The following is a 19,043-nucleotide window of genomic DNA, read 5'->3' as shown; positions in this document are numbered from 1 at the left end:
TGACAGATTTCTCATGTGAGGAGGCACATGAGAGGACCCGTCGAATACGAGGGAAAATTCACAAACGGTTGACTTCGAGATGGCATCATAGTGAAATTATTTGATTATAAAGATGAAAAACATCCTCATATTCTCCAGGCAACACCACAAAGAAAGGTACAAAAACAGGTACAACACCAACACCCAAGGAAAAGCAACAGTAGGGGTATGTAAACAAGACACTTTTGGAAAGAAAGTATATGTAAGGATATTACATCCAACCCACCTTTTCCCAAAGTTCAAGGTAAAAGGGCTCAGGTGGTCCTGTGATGTGACACTTCTCCACATGGGCCTCAGAAGCAGGGCTCAACCATGCCCCACCCAGTTCTTGACCAAGAGCCCCACCAGCCACGGGAGGGCAGGCTGGTGGGAGAAGCTGTCATGAGGGTATTTCTCACTGATGTCCTGCAGGAAGCTCCTCAGTCACATGGCAGGCTACCAGCAGGCAGCTTCTCACCTGTTCCCTGGTTACAGAAAACCATGGGAACAGCCAACCTGCCCCTCTTCCTCAGGGTGTGACTCCAGGCTCTAAACGCTTAGCTGAAACACGACACAGGCTCCTTCGTGACAGGCCAACGCCACACGTGTGTGGACTCATCATCCGCTACTGCCACTTTGGTGTCTGCTGTGGGATGATGGGTGTGAGGAGCTGACAGCATGCGTATCTTGTTTATGCCATGTGCACAAGCAGTAAACTGCCTCAGTATATTACTGCTCCTCGCTGACCAAGTCTATGTGTGCAAGCGTGACAAGCCCACTTGACACCAGGGACTGCCTGACTTGGGAACACGTTTGGTACTGAATGTGGGATCAGATATCTCACTGGTGTTTCAGCAGCTAAAAGTTTGTTAAAATTGAGTCCATGGCCTGTGGAAACCCAGGACAATTGCCCAGCTGCACTTCCTGCTGTGAGGCGGCTCCGTTTGGGTCCCCAGCCTGTCTGGCTCCGTTTGGGTCCCCAGCCTGCCTCCTTGCTGCTCCAGTTGACCTCTAAGCTTGGCCACACTTCCTGCATGACCTGGACTCTCAGTCAAGAACAGGTGACCTCCTGGCAGCTGATGTTACAACACCTCAAGTGTCTGTATTAACCTCCTTGAACTGTGTCCCTGTAAAACCCAGTGAAGTCAACAGGCAGAGTTCAGATACAACTCTGGTGAGGAAGAGAGAAAAAAAAAAATTAAGTCATGACTGTGGCCTTTGAGCCACTTAGCATGTGGCTGTGATGTGTGTAATGCAATTGACGAGTTAATGCTTAAAGTATAGATGCCTTTAACATCCCAGAAGCAATTCTTTTGTTCAGGCTACTGCCATTTATAAAAAAAGTGCTAATGGGACAAATTCTCTTACCATTTGCCACCCTGCAGTGTGAAGTTTCACTCTGCAAATAATCACTCATGGCTTGGGAAGCCAGTTTTCCTTCTCAATAGCTCTGACTGCGGAGATCTCAGACCTGGTGGAGTTCTCAGACCTGCTGGCACGTGTGACTGATAAACCTCAGCATAATTCAGTAGCTTGTCTGCCAAGCAAAGTTCTTGAGACTATATTGACGTGTTCAATATCGAATCCTTTGGTGGGCAAATAGAAAAGCAAACCAAAAAGAAGCCACCACTATATGATAGACTTATAACTCCTGTCATGGTTTGGTCTATTTGCATAAAACTAAAGATGCAGTAAAGAAGTGTCTCCACTGGGAAAACAGAGTCCATTAAAATGAAAATCAAATTCTGCAAACAAACGCTCTCTGTCTTAAAAAACCTGCTCTGGTTTCAACCTCTCTTAGACCCTTCGGAAGCTGTTCATGTGATGACTTGTGCGGATTTGGTTTCTCACAGCCATCCACAGGTGGAGTCTGGGACCCTGTTTTGCTGCACTTCCAAAGTTCCTAAAGTTTCAAGGACTCCCATGTGAATGCGGAAGCTACAGGACTTAGAACCAAGAAGATCAGAGTGAATGCACAAAGCTCTGGCTTCCACTTGCATTATATTTATCCTTCCTTCCTGCTTCCCCTTTCCTCCCCTTTCTAAACAGTTTTACCTGGAAGTAAAAGGATAATTGTCAAAACAAAAGAGAATAGAATTTTGAATTCAATGTACTGGAATACTACATGCTTTGTATCTTGTCATACAAAGATACAGACTGGGAGAAAATTGACTACAAAGAGGTGGCTTAATGGTAAATAATGCTTCAGATTATATCTAAGTAATGAACCATTGCTAGTGGCAGTTTTAAACAGGGAGCTTATCTCATACTTTTGGATATGTGTGTGTAAACTTTTTTGCATTTATTTAGTGGTTTGACACATCTGGATTTTAAAGTTACACTAAGTTTCATCTCACAATTCCACCGTCTGGAATGTATGCCACTCAAATAAAAATCGAAGGGTAGCTTTGTTTTAGGGTGTCCTATTTACACTAGTCTCCTTATATCCAGGAAAAGTATGTAATTAGTAAGAAATTCCCTGACCGGGAATCGAACCCGGGCCGCGGCGGTGAGAGCGCCGAATCCTAACCACTAGACCACCAGGGAAAGACTACAGTAGATTTGTCCTCCTTTCCCTCAGTGTAAATGACCGTGCAATGGGACCCCTGAAATTTCCGTTAATCTGTCCCTACTGGAGATCTCTGCTCTCTGACCTTTTCCATGTTCCCTCCAAACTGCGAGCCCCCCCACGCCCCCCAGTGAGTGTCCCTGCTCCCATAGTGGCGCCTGCGAGGCCGGCAGGACCCACAAGCCCCGGAGCAGATGGGCTTCCCCGGGCTGCACTCACCGCGGATCCGGAGCTGCGCCGGCGGCCGTCGGAGCGCGGACCTGCTGGCCGGGAGGCGGCGGGCGGCGGGGAGGCGCCCAGGGAGAGGAGGGGCCGCGCACCCGCACCTCGCCGCCCCGACGCCCTGGACACCCCCGCCCGCCTCCGGGGCAGGTCCTCCGGGGCCGGTCCTCGGCCCGACTCCCAATCTTCTCACACCTGCCCTCCCCCGCGCCGGCTGAAGGGACCGCATCGTCTCCGCTTCAGAAAGTGCGCGAGAAATAAAATGAAAAGCTTCTTTTCGTGCAAACAGACCACGACGCCCTTGAAGTCCATGCATGTTCCTATTAGGAGTTTTCCATGAACTTTCAGGAGACGCCGCGTGCGTCTCGGACCCCTACAGCAGCTTCCTCTCGCGGTGTATTGCACCTGCGTCGAGGCCGGAAGGCGCGGGGCGCTTGGCGCACGCGAGGAGTTCGTGGGTTCTCCCCGCCCGCAGTTACTCCCGCAGACGGTAACGTCCTCGAGGACTCGACAACGGTCCCTGTGGGAGAGGGGACCGCGGGGATCCAAGAGGGCGAGCAGGACTCCTGTGCGACTTCCCGGTGTGCGGGCGTCGGGGGATGAGGTCGGCCTCCCCGGATCCCGGGTGCGGTGGCCGCTGCTGACCCGAAGCCACCGCGGGGCCCCAAGCCGAGCCTGGCTACCGTGAGTCGCGGCCCCTGCTCCCCACCACCTGAGCCGCACTGGACCCTGTGGAGCTGGGGCTCCCCAACCCCAGGAGGCAGCTTCGAACTTAAAACAAACAAAAACAAAAGTTCTGCCCTTATATGAATAAAGATGGTTGGAAATATTGTTTGAAGGCGACTGTTTCTGGCAGAATTTGAACTGAGAACTTGCCAGTGTCGGGGGTGTGGGAAAGCAGTAGAGCCGGAGAGAAAGTCCTGTAGTGACCTCAGCTGAGCCGGCTAGCTCTGTCCCCCCCTAAGGATTGTGTCCATTTTAGGTGTTTGTGGAGCATAAGATAAATCTAAGACTGCACCCTGAATATTTATGTTTAGTATCGAAACATACCAAATAATATATCAAATTATAAAGTCTACATTATGGCACTTTTACAAACAGGAAGCAAACATATATATATATAAATAACGAAGGCTTCATGGAACGTCTTAAATTTCTAAATCAAACAATGTGTGTTCTCTCAGAAATAACAGAAACATTTTTTTTCCCTTAAAGGTAAAAAAGCTGTAAAATTAACTTTTTTTTCCAAGAAAATTTCAAATTAACTGGTGAATACTGTAAATATGTTATCTCCACCGCAACCCTATAGGTGACTGGAGATGAGTTTTCTCCAGGGGGCGCAATGGAGGAGCCTTGGCTGAGAGGTCAGCCGTGGCGTTCTTGGGCGTGCGTGTTGCACGGACGTGGCTGGAGTAAGTGATGGTGTGTCTTGACTTGCACGTTGTCTACTCTGGTAGGCACGCCTTTCAGATTTATCAAGCTGTGTGATAAAGATCAAGTCTGGAAACTTAAGACATGCTGCTAAGCTGCTTACTACTAAAAATAAAACAACATGAGAGTGGAAAAGGATATATGTAAAGTGAGTTGAGACACCCATATAGTATTGGCAGGTCTCTTTTTGAAAGGAGCGTAATCTGTGTTGCCATTGTGGCACAGCATGTCAAGACAGTGGGTGCAGCACAAGCATGCCATATAGGTGTTGGTTTGTGTCCTGCTCCACTTTCCATCCAGCTCTCTTGCTTGGCCTTGGGAAAGTCAGAGGAAGATGGCTTAAATACCTGGGCCCCTGCCATCCAAGGAGATCCAGATGAAGCTCCTGGCTCCTGGCCAAGTGGCTGCATCCATGTGGGGAGTGGATCACTGGATGGAACAGTTCTCCCCAACCCCTCTCTCTCTCTCTGTTACTCTTACAAATAAGTAATCTTAAAAAGGGGGGAGAGGTAGAATCCTAATCTATTCAAAGGAGGAAGAAGTAATCATTTCAACAAATAGTGCTAAACCAACTGTATACCTGTTTTCAGTACAGTGACTTTCAAAAATAATACAAAGCATGTGACAATGAGGATGACGCTCTTACTGGTTATAACATTATGGATTCAGTAACTACTAACTGCAGAAAGAGCTAACAACAGAATGAAGAATACTCTCAGCAGTTCGTTTTACAGAAGAATGAAAGAATGTAAAGTTTAAGTTATATTTCAAAGCTACACGAGGGCAGAGCCCTTAAAAACCACACGTATGGTTTAAACATTGATTTGATCTAGCCTTTGCTATGGTTACACTCTAATCTCGAGCACAGATTTAACTAGGTCTTTTTTTCTTTTCTATTGTAGGTATTTCTGATTTCCCTAGCTGTAGGTGTGAGAAGAGGAGAGAAGGGGCACTGAGTGAAGGATGGAAGCACAGCAGGCATTGTTGTAAGTGTTACAGCCAAGGTTATAAAAGACTCCTAATGGGTTGTTTGCAAGCTGCTGGATTCTGCAGTGTGTAAGGATTGTGCTAAGACCACGAAATGAAATCAAGAATCATGGGTTTACAAATGAAAATATAAAACCTTCTAGCAGGAAATGAAGGAAAATGCAATGATAATTTTGGAGATGTCTTAGATATCAGAAAGACTTTAACAATAAAAAAGGGAAACCAAATTTCATAAAAGTTTCTCATCATGAATCAATGATAGAAAGTGAAAAGGCAAGCCATGGTCTTGGAAAAGACGTGGCCAATACACTTTGAAAAATGACTTAAATATTGAATAAAGAACTGAGAGAAAATGATTTAAAAAAAAAACCCAAATCATTTAAAAATGTACAAAATACCTGGATAGGATTTCTTTACAAAAGAGACTTTCTAACCGAATAAGAGTATATGGTGACCAATCTCATTACTTAACAGAAAAACACAAAACTGTGATAAAACACTTATGAACTGCTGTGGTTTGAAGGCTAGTGCTCCTTCCCTCCCAATTCATCTGCTGAAACCCTAACTCCCAAGCTAGGGCTAAGAGGATGTGGTCTTTGGAAGGTTATCAGACCATAGCAAGACCCTTCATGAACAGGATTAGTGTCCCTATAAAAGACAGCAGGCAGGACTTCTGTGCCCTTCCACCATATAAGGACACCATTGCAAGGCAGCCTCTATGAGCCAGAGATTGTCAGCTCACAGAACTTGCACTTTGAATTCAGACTTCTCAGCCTGTCGAACTCTAAGAAACAAATATACTGGTAAGCCACTCAGCGTCAGGTGTGCAATTGCACAGCCAGATCATGCTTAGACACACATCCGCCAAAATGGGCAAAACATTGAAGACAGAAAATCCGAAGTGCTGATGAAACCACGGCGTAACTAAACTCTTGTTGCCAGCAAGAAGGTAAAACAGCACAACCATTTGACAGTATCTAATAAAGCTAAATTTATACCTATTGCATGACTTAACAATTCTATGACATATACTCAAGAAAAAAAAATGAATGCCATGTCTACAAAAAGCATGCCTACAACTCTGTTCACAGAAAAACATCAGACATGACTCAATTGTCCATTAAAGGTGGTGTGTTCACACCCTGCAAAAGTCCATCTACAACACAAAAACACAGCACCAAATGATAGGGAGGCATCTCAAAAACATTCTGTTGCACAAAATAAAAGTTAGACGCAAAAACTTCATCTTTATGTGAGTGTCAGAAACAGTTAACATTAATCTGGGGAGATAAAATACAGAATGCTTAGGTAAAGGGAAGGCCAGTGGAGTTGACTGGAAAGGGCTCGACTGAAGATTTTGGATTGCTGACATTTCTTCTAAAATTTATTACATCCAGATGGTGGCTACTTTGGTCAGAACAAATTGATCTGTACACTTGAAATCTTCATTTTATTGAACTTCAAAGATGAGCTAGTAGCATGAACATTGAAATCAAACGGGCACGGCGTCAAGTTTAGGTTTCACTGCATTTATGATTTACAGGCCTAGATTCTACTGTTTTGCAACACTGTTGAATGTGAATTCATAAAAGGTGCAGCGTTGATGTGTCTAAGAGTGTCTAACTGACAAGTAAAATGACCAGAAAAACTGTGATGACCTCACCATTACAGAAGCAAGTGGCAGAGTTTTTGGAGAATGGATACTTTGGCTTTTAGGATACCACCTGCACATGCTCAGTTAGAGAACTGTGCCAGCCTTTTCAGACTCAGCAGTAAGTTAGGGCACTGAGAGTGCCAAGCCACAGAGCTGCAGCCAGCTCTCAGCTTGAAAAAGAAACCAAAACACATCCCAGTGTGTAAGAGAAAGAGCCAGATTCTGGCTTGGTTGGGATTTAGGCCACAAAACTGAGCACCAACCAAAGAATCATGGTCCCCTAGGGACCTGCTGGCAACCAGTGTGCTCCCTTTCATGTTTTTGATGTAAAGACAAACCACAATATTTTCCTGCTTTGTGCTTACAAGGCTACAGGCTTCTCCCCATCTGATCTATTCCTGTCCCATGACGCAGCCTGGGTCTCTGCTTAAGCCTCCTGGGAAGGCGGGTTGTGTTCATTCAAATCCCTTTCTTCTTCTGCGTGTTTCCCTTTTGGTGCTTCCTAGTCGCTGCTCCCATGAACTGATTTATTGACCAACCTCAGATCCCATGACCCCCGGGGTACCTGCAGTTCAAGAAGTGCAGATGGCACACAGTGGCATCTCCTGCTGTCTGCCCCAAAGGGACAAGCTTAGAAACTGAAAGGGAAGGATTCCTTCCCCTACTGCCTTGAAAAAAAATCTTTTCATTTATTTTCCACTCTCATATTTCTTTGAAGGATTAAAAAAGAAAAAAATAAGTGTGGAAATAAAGGAAGATCAATCAAATTACAAATTGGAAAAGCAGAGACTTTATCAGCGGGCAGAGGGCTTGCTGTAGCTAGGGAGCCAGCCAACCTCATGTGGGTTTTGGCAGATTCAAAGGCAGGTGAAAGTGCCAAAAAGCTTTAGTGTGGAAACTAGGGAAGACTTCAGCTAATTCCTGTATGGAAAGCTATAGGCAGGCTCATTGGAGGAGAGCGTCCTGAGTGGTAGATGAGTCCACAGTTGTCTTTCTCAGATTGGCCCTAAATTGCAAGCTGAGGCACGAATTAAGGAGCCTGACAGTTACTCAGCAAATTCTGGACATGGTTGAGTCAACTGCTTCAGAAATTCTTGTTTAAGTTCTTAGATTGTTACCAGGGACAACAGACTGATTTCCTGCAAACCTGGCCTACAGCCCGCTGGCTTCCTGGATTATATATTGAAGTTGAGGCAACAGTTTCCTGTAAAAAAAAAAAAAAAAAGCCACAGATGGTGGACCAGAGTTCTATTTTTTTTTTTTAACATGGCCTGACCATTGTCTGTTTATATATTCAGTCTGTCAAATGTATTTATTCAACAGGTTTCAAATGAGCACCCTGACCATTCAGTGGTGCATGGGACTGCCAACCCTGTGTCCCCAAGGCTTGAACTGTTGACTCAAGCCAGCGGTATGGTGGGGCCAAAAGCCATTTGAGTGCACCCATAGCTTCAGAGTCACCTAATGCACAAGTTTCAAATTATTTGCCCTAATTGTTTCAGTTTTCTGAGGCTTTGCAACTTAGTTATTTTGCAAAAGGCTGGCAGTGTCAGCTAGTGCTTAGTAACAGCAAAAAAGACTAACGTGTATCTTGTATCTCTATGGTACAACCAGTGAGAGCATTCAGCTGTTAACTGAATCCTGGTGGTTGAAGTCCACCTAGAGGAGAAACTAGGTGTTTCATGACAGCTCTGCTGGTTGCTGCAGATTAACCTTCATTATAGTAGGTACATCACTTCCTCTCTTGTCCTCCAGTGGTTACTTCTCATGCTGCACCCCTCAGAGACAATGGGAGACAGACATTCACACAATTTGTGCCCAACAGCACGGATTCTGGGATAGAGTCTTGATGTGGCTGTGGATTAGTAACGTTTTCTCTACTTCTATTATTTCAACTCTGATGAGGTACCTGGTTCCTTAAATTGCTTCGTCACTAAGGATATTAGTAGGATCAGATCATCATCATCTTCTGCATTCTTTTCTAACAAAGGCATTTCTTTTGTTTGTACCATTAACTAGCCTTTTATATGTTGCTTTTGGAAATTAAGTTGGTTCCATTGATTTTCTGCTTGCAAATACTGAGGTAGCTGCTGTTGTATCTTTTTCCACTTATTTAAGTATTTTTCATAAGGTAACATATTGTAAGTACAATTGTCATGTCATAGTGGTTACGGAATATTTTTAGATTAAGTAATAAGCCCTGTAAGTTTGCCTTCCCTGTCTTGGTTGCCAGTTAATATTCTAACTTGACAGCAGAGCGAATCTTTTTCTCTACATTCTTACTAGCACATCAAATGCTGCACAAACCTCTATGTTACTCTAAGAAAGGGGGTGCTGTTTTCTTGATGCTCCTTTGGGAGGTTTTAACAAAGTGACTTCAAAAATTCATAGAAAATGAATTTTGAAACTCATGCATAACATTTTTAAACTATGTGTTTCCCTTGCACTTTTTGAAGATCCTTCAGATAGAAGTTCATGGTGAGGAGTCTCTTCTTACATTCCTAGATGGAGCTTCCGAGATGTTTCCTGGAGCTGTGACTGCGTTCTGAGGTGACCTGGCCACAGTGGCCTCTTCAATAGCTTTGTGCCAAGGAAGAATGAACTCACTGCTGTTTGTCCTCACTTTTCACTGTGAATGGCGAGGCTGAGCTCTCATGCTGTCTGGCTGAGCTGGGGTTCTACACAAGGAAGCAAAACCAGCAGGCCACGTATCTGTGTCTGGCAATCCAGCGGTCGTCAGGGCCCTGTGTGAGTGTGGAGGCTTGGCTGGACCACGCTGGGCAGGAGAGGCTGTGAGCTGGAGACACAGCAGAGGGGCCACACAGGTTCTGTCGGCAGAACCCCTTCTTCTTCTGGGAAAGACTTTTTTGATGGCCATTCTTGTGTTCTGAGGTTTCTGGCATTTTCTAATGCTTAAATCCATTGTGTGAAAAAGTAGTGTACATTTTATTTATCTAAAATTGTTAAACTCCTATAGGTACCATTGCTGTTCCTAGCTGTGACGTTGTGTTTGCAGTAAGGATTGTCTCCAGCCACAATGATTGTCCCTGAACAACTCTGACTGCTATGTTTCTCTACTTAAAGGGATCGTAGAACAGAAAAAAGATTGAATTGCTGGCATCCAATGTCTACTTTCTAAGAATACTGCCATTCTTAGTGATTTAATAGTTTTCCAACTGTTTTAGCCAGGTTGAAGAAAGCAGTTGAAAATATGTATGTCGCTATAATGAGATACTTGATTATTAAGCTGTCTGAGCAGTAAGGATTTTCCAGGGAAGATGCAGTCTATGAACAGTTATATAATCTAGTTCTAATAATCTTTGGAATAATTTCCAGGACTGTAATAAGCTATGTAAACAATATTAAAAAGAATAAGAAATCAAATTCAAAAAATTAATTTACCTGGAACTTATGAAATATTTCCTCTTTCTGGTATGAAGGAATAATTGTATTAAACCATTACATGCAGTGAAAACAAGCCAATGAATTCTGCTGTAAAGAAATTCTGTGTGTGGAGTCCTTGGAAAGCCACCCGCCAATGTAATTCAAACCAGAATGAAATGAACTCTTTGACTTTGCCCTTCCTCGGGGCATTTTCTGTTCCTTGGCAAAGGGAGTGACCAAGAAGTTGGAGGGGAGACAATTGTTAAGAAACAGCAGCACTTTCGGCAACTTCGTGGAAATGGAGAGACAGGGAGACATGTCAGACAGTCAGATATTCAGGCCTGAAAGCTGCAGTAGAGTGAGCTGATCGCTGGGTTTTTTCCTCATCGGACACTAGTAAATTTAGCTTTGTGCTGGCGAGTGGTTGCCAGGGCTTTCAGGATGAGAGAGCTTTTTTGTTGGCATGCGGTGATAGATGGGAAATAGAGATGGATGTTCAAGACCTGTCTGAGACGAGCCCTGGAGAGTCACCGCTAGAAGCGCAGAGAGAAGCTAATGCTTCCGGTGAGCGCAGCTGCGCTGGTTAGGAACTGAGTTGGGAATTGGTTGAGATGATTTGCCCACCTGCTTCCTGCTTGGAAAGAGGAGTAATCTTAGGAAAAGGATCCGGATGTAAAGGCTCCATAGTTTTCATGTAGTTTTCCTTATTTAAAAAGAAAACATTTATTTATTTGAAATAGTTATAGAGAGGGCCCGGCGGTGTGGCCTAGTGGCTAAAGTTCTTGCCCATATGGGCGCCGGTTCTAATCCCAGCAGCTCCACTTCCCTTCCAGCTCCCTGCTTGTGGCCTGGGAAAGTAGTTGAGGGTGGCCCAAAGCCTTGAGACCCTGCACCCCATGGGAGACCTGGAGGAAGTTCCTGGCTCCTGGCTTCAGATCAGCATAGCACCGGCCATTGTGGTCACTTGGGGAGTGAATCATCGAATGGAAATCTTCCTCTCTGTCCTCCTCTCTGTAAATCTGACTTTGCGATAAAAATAAATAATTTTTTTTAAGTTATAGAGAGAGGAGAGGGCCCCGTACAGTAGCTTAGCAGCTAAACGCCTCTCCTTGCAGTCAAGGATGGCACAGGGCCTTGGGATCCTGTACCTGCATGCGAGATCCAGAAGAGGCTCTGCGCTCCTGGCTTCAGATGGGCTCAGCTCTGGCCATTGCAGCCATTTGGGAAGTGAACCAGTGGATGAAAGAGCTTTCTCTCTCTCTCCTTCTTTCTGTATATCTGACTTTCCAATTTAAAAATAAATATATCTTTAAAAGAGAACGAGAGAAAAGGAGAGGCAGAGAGCTCTTCCACATGATGATTCACTCCCCAAATGGCCACAATGGCCAGAACTAAGCAACTCGGAAGCCAGGAACCTGTGCAAGGGCTCGAGTACTTGGCCTGCTCTCTCGTGCCACTGGCAGGGAGCTGGAACGAAGTAGAGATGCCAGAACTTGCACTGGCACCTGTGTGGAATGCAGATGCTACAGACACAGGCTTAGCCCGTTGCACTATGATACCAGCCATATAGTTTTTCTAATTAAATTTAATATTACTGAGAGTCTCGCATACACTTAAGCATACAAAAAACGCTTGGAAACTAGATCATCACAAAAATCGTAACAGCATTTAGTAAATAACACAATATTATTAAACATCAGAGAAGTTTCCTTCATTCTCCTTGAGGGAAATTGTGCTCAAGTAACCGCTGTTTTATAAAAGTATAAACTGGTTTTTGATTTTGAACTTTTATAAGCTGATAGATATTTTTGTATCTCAAACAATTAAACTCTGATATTTCTCTCTCTTTTTAATTTTTTAAAATTTTTGCTTATTTTTATTGGAAATTCAGATTTACAGAGAGAGAAGGAGAGACAGAGAGAATCATCTTCCATCTGCTGGCTCACTCCTCAAGTGGTCGCAACAGTCAGAACTGAGCTAATCTGAAGCCAGGAGCCAGGAGCCTCTCCCAGGTCTCCCACACAGGCTCAAGGTCCCAAGGCTTTGGGCCATCCTCTAGTGCTTTCCCAGGCCACAAGCAGGGTGCTGGATGGGAAGCAGGGCTGCCAGGGCATGAACCAGCACCTATATGGGATTCTGGCGTGTGCAAGGTAAGGACATTAGCAACTAGGCTACCCCGTTTGACCCTCTATTTTGTATTTTTTTGGAGGAGTCCGAGTGAACTGTGACCATGAAAATGGAGTATTGTTGTCCTCTATCAGGTTTTTTTTTGCAGCTCATCTCTCGCATTAGTCAAGAATGTTTGTTTTGGTAAGATTGGATGTCCTGTCCGTTGCACAAACAAATTTATAATAGACATACATTTTTGTTTCCCTTCATCATTGCATAGTGACCTTGGTTTTTCAGTTTTTGCCCCAAGGTCTGTTTTGCCTGGTAAGAGCATGGCGACTCCTACTTGCTTTTGATTTCTTTTTGCGTGGAACATTCTTTCCATTCTTTCATTTTCAGTTTTAGTGTATATGTATGTTTGCCAATCTGCATGGCTTTACAACTCTTGGAAGGAACTTCTTGGCAAAGAGGGAGGTTTATTTCTGCTTTGAGTACAGAGGCTCCCAGTCCAAGCTGGGGTGGCCCCCATAGTCTGGCGTGTGACGGAGGCTGGCGGGCAGAGCACGGGTGAGGATCATTCACCTGGAGAGCCAGGAAGCAGAAAGAGGGAGCATGGTTGTCCTATAGACTTCTCTACTTGCTCCTCATAAATCCACTGGGATTCAGTGAAGGGCTCTGCTCTGATGTCCTAGCCCAGTCAGTCAGCTCGCACTCTCAGACGCTGTAACTGGATCGAGCATCCCCCCTAATTCATCAACCATTAGTTAGCACTTGTTCATTAGCGAAGTCCTTGTTGCCCTTACTTCTGGATATAGGACTCCCCTCACCATCTAGTGGTGATGAACTCCCTTAGTGGTTGCCTGTCTTCGGAAGTCTTTATTTCTGCTTTATTTATACAGGCTCATTTTGCTGGGTATAGCCTCCTTGGCTAGCCATTTTCATTCTTTCAGAACTTGGAATATACTAATTCATTCCCTCCTGGCCTACAAGGTTTCTGCAAAGAAGTCTGCTATTACTCTAACAGGAGATTTCCATTAGGAGGGGAAAAAGTGGCTTGGCACACTTCTTTTTCCTTGCGGTTTTCAGCACTGTTTTTTGTGTCATATTTTTAACAATCTAATTGTGATATGCCATAGTGAGGATCTAATTTGATCATGTCCAGAAGAGGTCCTATGGGCCTCCTGCACTTGAATCTTATATATCCCCATCAAGATTTCTTTTCTGCTTTTGATGATTGGTTGTGTGTGTGTGTGTGTGTGTGTGTGTGTGTGTGTGTGTGTGTGTTTAATAATAGCTACACTGATGGATACCAGGTGTGGCACCTGTTGTGGGTGGAAATGGTACACTGTCTAGCATCTCTTCCCACTTCTCTGTATTCAGTGATGTCTCCCTGGTAGGTCAGAGTATTCACCTGAAGGAGCCAGGCAGAGCAGGACTTTCTTTCCACAACTGCTTGCTGAACCCTGAACAGCTCACCAATGAAATGGAAGCCTAGGAAGTGCGAGGTGACGTCAGGGGATCCCTCTCGCTCCCGTTGTGACTCACCACAGCCTGAGCTGCTGTCACCATAGGCTGCTGCCATTTACCTCCATCCTGTGGCCTTGTGCAGCCCGGGGAACTCCTCTGTCAAGACCTAAGTGAAAGAATAAAGGGATCCATTGGGTTTATGAGTCAATGCTACATCAAGTGTCCATAGAACACTGCAGGACATTCACAAAACAGAGTAAAAATAATTTGTGGAGTCAGAATGAAACTCACAACAGACGTTAGCAAAAGTTAATAGAGAGTTTTAGGAATCAATGTAATTATAATCACCTACAAGTAGTAGTTAGCTGAGGGTGGGCGTTTGAAAGGTTAAGTAAAGCCTAACTGTGTTGCTACTGTGCCACTGCACTGAGTACATCGATTATTACAAGACACATTATCAGTCATACTTTGAGTATTACAACTCAGTAGGTCATTTTTCTCTTGAAAGCATGTTGGAGGTACAAATCTACAGAGTTGCCAAGGAGAAACAGTATGAAGTTCTAGAAGCTTAAGAAGGATTCATTTAGGAAAAGCTGTAAGATGTGTTCACTGAAACTGCCCTCAAGAAAATAAAAGTGTTACGTTGATGGTTTTTTATGCGAAAGTGAGCCTGGAAACAGAGAAACGGGGTTAGATTTATTTCTAGGCATAAATTGTTGAACAGTGTCAGCAAAAGAGTAGAGATAATAAAATTGGTCGATGAGGGGTGGCCTCCGTGGATGAAGAGCGGGCAGCGTGTGTCGGGGGTGGCAGGCCTTTAAAAGGCGGGGCTCTTCAGGTTCTGTCACTATCTCATTCTGATTCTATGATAGTGAATTCTATCATAATAGGTAGTGATTCTATGATAATTCCTTTAGGTAGCTTTGGAGAGAAGGCTGGCCATTGTGGAGACCTAGACACGTTTCTCCTCCATCCTTCCTTTCCAAAAAGACTATCAAAGTACTTCATGAGAAAATGTCCCAGGTGAAGACTGGAATACAACAGCCTTTACAGACGAAGGGGCCTGTTAACAACGGAACCAGTGAGCAGAAAGGTCGGCCTGAGGAAGCAGGGTTCTCCTCCATATCCCGCAACGGGTAAGAGACTGCGCTGGCGGACTCTCGTTGTCAGAACTAAGTCATGTGTCATGGGTCCACATCCAGTTCCTGTGCCTTAATCGTAGGGCTGTTTCTGAAGAGTTTCTAGAAATTCTTCAGAGATAAGCCTATAACATGTTTTTTTGTTATGGGACCTTTGATATCATTTACAGCAATTTGGGTTTAAATGTGGGGGTTTTTTATTTGCTTTTTTTCCCAACAATGCATGTATTCACTGTGTCCACGGTCTTCTTGGGTACTCAAAAATCATCTGCCATATGATTGGTGCCTCTTTTTGGGATTCACAAGAACACACAAGTTTCTCCTTGTTCTTTACGTGTTTCTCTGACAAATGCTGCATGGATTTATATAGAAGCTCCTCCATTTCCACTCCATCATCTATGAAAAACCATGTCCCCAATTTCTGGGATGGCAGTTTTGATGATCTCAAAATTTTAAATAAGCTTATAGAGTTGCCAAATCGTTTACCTTCTTGGCCAGTTTTGTGTCTGTAATCAATGACTGTTATCCCACAGCTTTTGTGTGGAGCCATTCCAGTTATATAAGGTTAATCCATTATGCATTTGTGTGTTAACATCAGTTACTGGAACACTGAGTTGTCACTAACTTGTCTAAGGATTGAGGCATAGCTTTGAAAGGGATTTAGATTCTGCTCCATGCTTCATTGAGTTACTTTCCAATACTCATTTATATCAGATGAATGTCACTGACCCAGCTACTAATATTAGAGTTAAAATAAACCTAGAGTCAGCTAATGCCATGTCGTCATCTCAAAACAGGCCTGAAGAATTAGTCACTTGATTAAAATTGCACAATAACCATGGACAGAAATAATGTTAGAATCATAGGCTCTCAATTCATAACACCTATACTATATCTACTTTGTTGAATGTATTTTAAAAATTTATACTCTTGTGATCATCCTTTTTGAAACAGGCTTGCGCTTTATGAAAAAATTAAGATTGTATTTATTTCCAAGTTGTAATTATCAGAAGAGAGAGGTAGAGATGGAGGTCTTCCCTCTGCTGGTTCACTCTCCAAATGAACGCAGTGGTCTGAGGCATGATGCAGCCAAGAGCACACATTAGCAGAGGGCTGCAGCCAAAGCGAAGCAACCAGGACTAGAACCAGTGTCCACATAGGACGCTGGCACTGTAAGAGGCGACTTTACCAGCTTGGCCACAAAGCCAGCCCTGAGAAATTTTAAATATACAGAAAAATTGAATGAAAATTACAGTGAGTTATGTTAAGTGTCCTTTGCCCCCACAGAAGTGCAGCCTAACCTGCTATCAACATCCTGCACCAGAGCGGTCCATTCTTTATAACTGGTGAACCTGTTCTGACGTGCCAGTGCTACCCAAGTCGTTACCAGGACTTGCCTTTTATGATGTGACTCCCGTGGGCTTTGATGAAAGTACAATGCTGCAGAGCTAACATAATAATCCTACGCAGAATAACTCTTCACTGATCTAAAAACCCTCCATGCCCTTGGGACCATTAATCTTTTCACTGCCTTCATATTTTAGGCCTTGTCCAGAATGCCAGATAGTCAGAGTCATATAGAGTAGGTTTTTTTTCAATTAATAATACACCTTAGTCTTTTGTCGCTTAGTAACACACATTTGAGGTTTCTCCTTGTCATGGCTTCAGAGTGTATTTCTTTTTGTTGCCTAATAATGTGGATATTCCATTGTCTGAATGAACCACAGTTTATCTATTAATCTACAAAAGAATGTCATGGCTGTTTCAAATATTTGTAATGTGAATAAAGCCACTATAAATAACATTATGTACAGGTTTTTGTGTAGACATGTTTTTGATATGAGTACAGTTTCATAGGAAACTGCCAAACTGCCTTCTAAAATGGCTGTACTGTTTCATTCCTACCAGCCAAAAGGGAGAGTTCCCTCTGCTCCACTTGCCGGCACTTAATGTTATCAGCGTTCTAGATTTCACCATTCTAATAGGTGTGTGAGCACATGTTGTTGTTGACAGATATAAGCATTTTTCTTATGCTTACTTGCAATTATACAGCCTCTTTGGGGAAATGGCTGTTTAGGTTTATTTTTACATTGGGTTGTTCAATTTTCTTACTGTTGAGTTTTGAAAGTTTGGTTACTTTTTTTATGGCATTTCTTCATCAGGAAAATCTTTAGTATATCTGAAGTCTTCTGTGATTTATCTTCTCATTTTCTTAAATTCCTTTTTAAAATTATATATTTATTTATTTGACAGGCAGAGTCACACAGCAAGAAAATGAGAAAGAGCGAGGGGTCTTACATTCTCTGGTCCACTCCCAGAATGGCTGCAATGGCTGGGACTGAGCCAGGTTAAAGCCAGGAACCAGGAATTTCCTCTGGGTCTTTCATGTGGGTGGTAGGAGCCCAAACACCCTCTGCTGTTTTTCTCAAGACATTTGCAGGGAGCTGGATCAGAAACGCAGCAGAAACTGGTGCCCATATGGGATACTGGCATTGTAGATAGTGGCTTAACCCACTGCACCACAGTGCAGGCCTCCAATCCCCCATAGAACACTTCCTTAGTTTACTTTAGAAGTTATTATGAACCCAGGGTCACCTAAACTTTTGCAACGTTACCTATATTTTGTACACTGTTTTTGTAGTTCTGTGTCTTGTACTGAGGTCTGTGATACATTCTGAGATCGATTGTGTCAAGGGCATTATGTCTATGCCTGGATGAATTTTTTAGTGTGGATATCTAGTTATTCTAACATCATTTGTTCAGATCAACGTTTGCTGTTTTGCTAAAGATCAATCCATTATATCTGTGAGGATCTGCTCTGGGCTCTCGATTCTTATGCCTGTTTTTTCAGCAGCTCCACAGCATCCTGATCGCTGTAGTCTTGCAGTAAGTCTTGACATCCAGTATTGTCAGATCTCTGCTCTTCTCCTTCAATATGTGTTAGCCATTCTGGGTGTTTTTTCTATATATATAATATAAGCCTTGGAATGAACTTATTGATGGCCACAAAATAAATAGCTGAGATTTGGATTGAAACTCCATTGAACCTTTTAGTTAACTTGTGGAGATCTGACATCTTAACAATATTTGATCTTCCTCTCCATAAATATTTAATCTTTAATAGGGTTGAAGTTATATATAGCTTTTCTTATATAAACCTTGCAATATTTTGTTAGATTTCTGCCTAAGTATGAAGTATTTGAGGATACTGCTGTGAATAATACAGTGTCCAGTTTTTTATCATTGGTGAAAAAAGGTTGACTTTTGTATAGTAGCCTTGCCTTCTATAACTGTTACAGTCACTTATTAGTTGTAGGCATTTTTTGATAATTTTTTTCATATTTCCTACAAAGATAAGCAAGTCATCTTTGAATGAAGGCAGTGTTATTTCTCCATCTCAATTTGAACACCTCATATCCTATTATTGTCTTATTGAATTTGCTAGGACTTCCAGTACAGTGTTGAAAAGAGGAAAGAGGAACTACCCTTATCCTGTTCATGATCTTAGTGAGAACAGCACCTAGTTTATTATAATTATGACGTTGGTAATAGAGCTGTTGTCGATACTTTTGAAGACATTCCCCTCTGCCTAGTTTTTTGAGGTTTTTAAGAATGGTATCATGAAATGGGTGTTGGATTGTGTCAAATCCTTTCTGTGCAGCTATTGATATCATCTTGTGATTTTTCTTCTTTAGCCTGTTGACGTTATGGATGCTTTAGCTGATTTTCAAATGCTGAACCAGCCTTGCATACCTGGAATAAATCTCATTTGATGATAGCATATAATGCTTTGACACATTATTTAACTTGATTGATTATATTTCATGGAAGAACCTTTTGGAAAGCATAGTGAAAAAGAGAGAAAGAGAGAGAGAGATCTTTAATCTGCTGGTTCACTTCCCAAATGCTGTAATGGCTGGGGCTTTCCTAGGCCAAAATCAGGAGCCTGACACCTTATGTGGTTTCCCCTAAAATCTAGACCTACAGGTTGCTACTATAAATACTAAACTGCTTTGTCTTTTTCACGAACATGTTAAACTACTCTATGCTATTCTGTAACAAG

At 43.1% G+C, this 19,043-nt stretch overlaps 1 non-coding gene across 1 annotated transcript; it reads right to left on the bottom strand.

Annotated features, from left to right (window-relative positions):
* Nucleotides 1-2,493: 2,493 nt before the first annotated feature.
* TRNAE-CUC lies at nucleotides 2,494-2,565 on the bottom strand. The gene has a single exon. It is a non-coding gene; the product is annotated as a tRNA-Glu (tRNA).
* Nucleotides 2,566-19,043: the final 16,478 nt, after the last annotated feature.

Source organism: Ochotona curzoniae, unplaced genomic scaffold (genome assembly GCF_017591425.1).
Source record: "Ochotona curzoniae isolate NIBS_2020 unplaced genomic scaffold, NIBS_Ocur_1.0 scaffold_1037, whole genome shotgun sequence".
Classification (NCBI taxonomy): domain Eukaryota; kingdom Metazoa; phylum Chordata; class Mammalia; order Lagomorpha; family Ochotonidae; genus Ochotona; species Ochotona curzoniae.
This window is presented reverse-complemented; position numbering and strand designations above follow the sequence as displayed.